At 37.1% G+C, this 7,108-nt stretch overlaps 1 non-coding gene across 1 annotated transcript; it reads left to right on the top strand.

The window, feature by feature from the left end:
• Positions 1–5,969: 5,969 nt before the first annotated feature.
• LOC143672276 (U1 spliceosomal RNA) lies at positions 5,970–6,133 on the top strand. The gene has a single exon (XR_013169745.1). It is a non-coding gene; the product is annotated as a U1 spliceosomal RNA (small nuclear RNA).
• Positions 6,134–7,108: the final 975 nt, after the last annotated feature.

Raw genomic sequence — 7,108 nt, 5'->3', positions numbered from 1 at the left:
GGCTTTAGTTAATAATAATGTGTTAGAGGAAGAGCCAAGATGTTGGCTTAGTGAGGTGTGGGATTTAGTTCATCCTCTAGAGCAGCTAGAGGAGCAGTACAGAATAACTTCTTGGGCCACATCAGTGACTGGACACATAGCATACACCAGTCTAGGCAAGCTGGACCAGCTGTGATCCCACCCAGAAAGGGACCTTACTAGCAGTAAGGGGCTGAGCTCTGCAAGATCCAATTTGTAGAATTAATTGACAAATTCTGACTACTAAAAATAGGCCCCCAGCTCAGCTGATCCTCGAGTAAAAGCTGAGGTTACTGGATTTTGCTCCAGGGCAGAGGCAGCAGGGCTGAAGGAAAAAGCAAAAAAAAGAAAAAACTTTTTTTTTTATCAGACAGCACAAAATGCTTGAAAGGGTCTGGGGCCTGAAGGAAAAGAGTGGGCACATAGAGCATTGAGATACACAGAGGAATGTACCAATTTAAACTCGATTGGCAAACCCACGGAATGGGGTCCTGCTTTGAAAAGGATTTTTTTTCTTTTTTCTTTTGTGGCTATGTTTCTACTGTTTGGCTGCTCTTTGGATATACCTGCAAGGCTTTTCAGACTCCAACTGCCCCAGGCAAGTGCGCAATTAAGCTTGTCTGAGAGCTTGTCTGAAGGTTGTGCCTTCCTCAGGAGAGGGGTGGTGCCCAGCTCAGGTGGAATCCCTCCCTCAAGTAATTCAGACCCCAGGGTCTGGAAAACGGAAGTGATTAAAGCCAGCCTACAACCTCTCCTCTGCCTCAACAATGCCCCCAGCAGGGAGAGTCTACTGATATTAAAGGTACCACATCACTTTATGCTGATGAGACCCACAGGCCAGCAAGTACCACATACTGATCAGGATAGGACAAATACAGACACAGGAGGCTTCATAGGAAAGTCTTTCAACCTGTTGGGTCTCACCCTCAGGGAAAATTGATGCAGGTGACTCCTGCGAAGAGGCTAGTTTGGTCTGGGAAAATCTGGCTGGGGTTTATAATATCTAACTATATTCTCCTAAAGGGAAAAAAAGTACCATACAGGCAGGACAAGAAACAAAAACACAAGAACTGAAAAATTCTGATCTGTTAAACAAAACCTAACCTAGAGGCCTAGAATAAGTTGAACTGAATGTCAAAGAAAAAATACACACAAAGTCGTCCGGCAAGAAAAACCTAGGTAAAAAATGTGAAAAGTCTCCAGAATAAACTAATTAAGGAAATTAAATGCCTAGATGCCAGCAAAAAAATAATGAATCATACTAGGAAAATTGAAGATATGGCCCAGTCAAAGGCCAACAATGCAGATGAGATACAGGAGTTGAAATAATTAATTCAGGATCTTCAAACAAACATGGAAAACCTCATCAAAAATCAAATCAATGAATTGAGGGAAGATATAAAGAAGGCATGGGAAGAACAAAAAGAAGAAATAAAAAATCTGAAAAATCAAATCACAGAACTCATGGGAATGAAAGGCACAGTAGAAGAGATGAAAAAAAATGGAAACTTACAAAGTTAGATTTCAAGAGGCAGAAGATTGAATTATTTAACTGGAGGATGGGACATCCAAAAGTCAACAAGAAAATATAGGGAAAAGAATGGAAAAATATGAGTGGGGACATAGGGAATTGAATGACAACATGAAGCACACAATATACATGTTGTGGGTGTCCCAGAAGAGAATGGAAAAGGAGAAGAAAAACAAATGGAGAAAATTATCAGTGAAAATTTCTCAACTCTTATGAAAGACTTAAAATTACAGATCCAAGAAGTGCAGTGTACCCCAAACAAAATACATTCAAATAGACATACTCCAAGACACTTACAAATCAAAATGGCAGATGTCAAAAAGAATGAGAGAATTTTGAAATCAGCAATACAAAAGCAATCCATCACATACAAGGGAAGGTCAATAAGACTATGCATAGATTTCTCAGCAGAAACAGTGGAGACAAAAAGAGAGTGGGATGATGTATTTAAGATACTAATAAAGAAAAACTGCCATCAAGAATTCTATATCGAACAAAATTGTCCTTCAAAAATGAGGGGGAAATTGAAACATTTTCAGACAAAAAAATCACTGAGAGAATTTGTAATGAAGAGACTGACTCTGCAAGAAATAATAAAGGGAGCACTCGAGATAGAAAATACAGCAGAGAGAGGTGTGGAGAAGAGTGTAGAAAAGAAGACTACCAGTAACGATAAAAAGAAGAAAAATTAGATGTGACATATAAAATCCAAAAGACAAAATGGTGAAAGTGCTGTCTGTACAGTAATAATACTAAATGTCAATGGATTAAACTACTCAATCAAGAGACATAGACTGAAGGAATGGTCTAAAAAACAGGACCCATCTATATGCTGTCTACAGGAGCTTCATTTTAGACCCCAAAATAAACATAGGTTGAAAGGGAAAGGTTGGGAAAAGATACTTCATGCAAACAATCAGAAAAGAGCAGGAGTAGGTATACTAATATCCAACGAATTAGACTTCAAATGTAAAGCATTTAACAGAGACAAAGAAGGACACTATGTATTAATAAAAGGAACAATTTAACAAGAAGACATAACAGTCATAAATATTTATAAACCCAACCAGAGTGCTCCAAAATACATGAGGCAAACACTGAAAAGAGCAATAGTCACATCTACCATAATAGTTGGAGACTTCATTTCCCTGCTCTAATCAATAGACAGAACATCTAGACAGAGGAACAATAAAGAAACAGAATTTGAATGGCACAATAAACGAACAAGACTTGACAGTTATTTATAGAATATTACACCCACAACAGCAGGATACAGGATTTTTTCAAGTGCTCATGGATTATTCACAAGGATAGACCATATGCTGGGTCACAAAGCAAGTCTCAATAAATTTAAAGAGATTGAGATCATACAAAACATTTTCTTATATCATAAAGAAATGAAGTTGGAAATCAATAATAGGCAGAGGGCCAGAAAATTCACAAATATTTGGAGGCTAAACAACACACTCTTAAACAACCAGTGGATCAAGGAAGAAGTTACAAGAGAAATCTGTAAATATCTTGAGGAAAATGAAAATGAAGACACAACATATCAAAATTTATGAGATGCAGTAAAGGCAGTGTTAAGAGGGAAATTTATTGCCCTAAATGCCTATATCATAAAAGAAGAAAGAGCAAAAATTGAGGAATTAACTGTCCAACTTGGAAGAACTAGAGAAAGGACAGCAAACTAACCTCAAAGCAAGCAAAAGGAAATAAATAACTGAGATTAGAGCAGAAATCAATAAAATTGAGAACATGAAAACAACTGAGAAAATCAATGAAAGCAGAAGTTGATTCTATGAGAAAATCAATAAGATTGATAGACTCTTAGCATGGTTGACAAATAGAAGAAGAGAGCGGATACAAAAAATAAAATCAGAAATGGAAGAGGAGACATAATCACTGACACCACAGAAATAAAGGAGGTAATGAGAGGATACTATGAACAACATCATGCTAACAAACTAGACAATGTAGATGAAATAGACAACTTCCTAGAAAGGCATGAACAACTGAAATTGACTCGAGAAGAAATAGACGACCTCAGCAAATCAATCACAAGTAAAGAAATTGGATTAGTCTTTAAGAAGCTCCCAAAAAAGAAAAGTCCAGGACCAGATGGCTTCACATGTGAATTCTACCAAACATTCAAGAAAAAATTAGTTCCAATCCTGCTCAAACTCTTCAAAAAAATTGAAGTGGAGGGAAGGCTACCTAACTCATTCTATGAAGCCAACATCACCCTCATACCAAAGCCAGACAAAAATACTACAAGAAAAGAAAATTACAGACCAATCTCTCTAATGAATATAGATACAAAATACTTAAAAAAAATTCTAGCAAATTGAATCCAGCAGCTCATTAAAAGAATTATACACCATGATCAAGTAGGATTCATCCCAGGTGTGCAAGGATGGGTCACCATAAGAAAATCAATGAATGTAATACACCATATCAACAAATCAAAGCAGAAAAACCACACGATCATCTCAATTGATGCAGAAAAGGCATTTAACAAAATTCAACATCTGTCTTGTTGAAAATACTTCAAAGGATAGGAAAAGAAGAGAACTTAACATAATAAAGGGAGTATATGAAAAACCCACAGCTAACATCATCCTCCATGGGTGAAAGAATGAAAGCTTTCCCTGTTAGATCAGGAACAAAACAAGTATGTCCACTCCCACCATTGTTATTCACCATTGTGTTGGAAGTTCCAGGCAGAGCAATTAGACAAGAAAAATAAATACAATGCATCAAAATTTGAAAGAAAGAAGTAAAACTCACTGTTTGCAGATGATATGATACTACATGTTGAAAACTCCAAAAAGCCCACAGCAAAACTGCTAGGGCTAATAAATGATTACAGTAAAGTGGCAGATTGCAAGATCAACACTCAAAAATCTTTAGTGTTTCTATACACTAGAAATGAACTCTCTGAGGGGAAAAATCAAGAAAAAAAATCCATTTACAATTGCAACCAAAAGAATAAAACATTTAGGAATAAATTTAACTAAGGAAACAAAAGAACTATACAAAGAAAACTATAAGAAATTTCTAAAAGAAGCCACAGAAGACCTAAATGAATGGAAAGGCATACCATGTTCATGGATTTTAAGACTAAATACAGTTATGATGTCAGTTCCACCTAAATTGTTTTATAGATTCAATGCAATACCAATTAAAATCCCAAAAACTTGCTTTATGGAAATCAAAAAAACAATAACAAAATTTATCTGGAAGGGAGGGTGCTCTGAATAGCTAAAAACATCCTGAGAAAGAGAAATGAAGTCAGAGGTCTCACACTAACCGGCTTTAAGGCATATTATGAAGCTACAGTGGTCAAAACAGCATGGTACTGGCATAAAGATAGATATACTGACCAATTGAATTGAATAGAGTTTTCAGATATAGACCCTCTTACCTGTGGACAATTCACCTTTGATAAGGCAGTCAAGCCAACTCACCTGGGACAGTCAAAGAGTCTCTTCAATAAATTGTGCCTAGAGAACTGGATATCCACATGCAAAAGAATGAAAGAGGATCCAGATCTCACACCCTATAAAAGTTAACTCAAAATGAATCAAAGACATAAAAATTAGATCTAAGACCATAAAACTTTTAGAACAAAATGTAGGGAAATATCTTATAAATCTTCTAATAGGAGGCAGTTTCCTAGATCTTATACCCAAGGCATGAGCATTGAAGAAAGAAATAGATAAATGGGAATTCCTCAAAATTAAACACTTTTGTGCATCAAAAAACTTTGTCAATAAAGTAAAAAGACAGCCTACACAATGGAAGACAATATTTGGAAACAATATATCAAATAAGCATCTAGTATCCAGAATATGCAGAGATTGTTCAACTCGACAACAAAAAAGGCAAACAACCCAGTTATAAAATGGGCAAAAACATATGAACAGACACTTCTCAGAAGAGGAAATAGAAGTGGTGAAAAAGACACATGAAAAGAAGCTCAACTTCACTGGATTTTAGGGAAATGCAAATCAAAACCACAATGAGATATCATCTCACACCCCCCAAAAATGCCATTAGCAATAAAACAAAAACAACAAGTGCTGTATAGGATGTGGAGAAAGAGGCACACTTATCCACTCTTGGTGGGAATGTCAAATGGTACAACCACTGTGGAAGGCAGTGGGGCTTTGAAAATAGACAGTAATTCATATTTTAAACCTTTAACTCATGTGTGCGACTAAAGCAGAAAATTTATTTTTTTATAAAATTTACATTTTGACTAGTGCATCCTCCTAATTTACCTTATGTGGACAGTTTAATTGAATACCATAAATACATGAACCTTGAGTAGGGCGTGAGATTTTGTAGGTTTGTCCAGAGTCATTCTCTAAAAAATCCCAAAGTGATTTGAACAGTGAATAAAAAAGTATTTGCAATACTTACCTGGCAGGAGAGATACCATGATCAAGAAGGTGGTTTTCCCCGGGTGAGGCTTATCCATTGCACTCCGGATGTGCTGACCCGTGCAATTTCCCCAAATGTGAGAAATTCGACTGCATAATTTGCGGTAGTGGGGGACTGTGTTCATGCTCTCCCCTGAAAAAAAGATAAAGAAAAAAAAAGTATTTGCAAAGTCCCCTTGGGGGAATGGTGAGAAAGAGGGAAAATTCAACTTCCCCAAATGGAGAAGATTTTATATTCTCCAAGCAGTGAGGATAACAAAATCAATAGGCCAGAACCTTAATCTTGGGGTTTGTTCATACAAAATATATCCCCACTGTTCTAGTTTGCTAGCTGCTGGAATGTAATATACCAGAAACAGAATGGCTTTTTAAAAGGGGGAATTTAATGAGTTGCTAGTTTACAGTTCTAAGGCCAAGAAAATGTCCCAATTAAAACAAGTTTATATAAATGTCCAACCAAAGGCATCCACCCAGGGAAAATACCTTGGTTCAAGAAGGCCAATGAAGTTCAGGGCTTCTCTCAAGTGAGACGGGCACATGGCAAACATGGCATCATCTGCTAGCTTTCTCTCCAGGCTTCCTGTTTCATGTAGCTCCCCGGGAGGCATTTTCCTTCTTCATCTCCAAAGGTCGCTGGCTTGTGGATTCTCTGCCTCATCCTACTGTAGCATTCTCTGCTATCTCCAAATCTCCTTCATTCTCCAAAATGTTTCCTCTTTTATAGGACTCCAGAAACTTATCAAGACCCACCCAAATGGGTGGAGACATGTCATCACCTAATCAAGCTTAACAACCACTCTTGATTAAATCACATCTCCGGGGAGGTGATTAGATTACAGTTTCAAGCATACAGTATTTAATAGGGGTTATTCTGCTTTTATGAAATGGGATTTTGATCAAAACATGGCTTTTCTAGGGGACATACATCCTTTCAAACCAGCACACCCACAAAGGATAGGTGAAACCTATTTAAAATTACTTAAGAGTCACCCCCAGAGAACCTCTTTTGTTGCTTAGATGTGGCCTATCTCTCAGCCAACATGGCAAGCAAACTCACTGTTCTCCCTCTCTCTATGTGGGACATGACCCCCGGGGGTGTAAACCTCCCTGA

This window comes from Tamandua tetradactyla, chromosome X (assembly GCF_023851605.1).
Source record: "Tamandua tetradactyla isolate mTamTet1 chromosome X, mTamTet1.pri, whole genome shotgun sequence".
NCBI classification, from domain to species: domain Eukaryota; kingdom Metazoa; phylum Chordata; class Mammalia; order Pilosa; family Myrmecophagidae; genus Tamandua; species Tamandua tetradactyla.
This window is presented reverse-complemented; position numbering and strand designations above follow the sequence as displayed.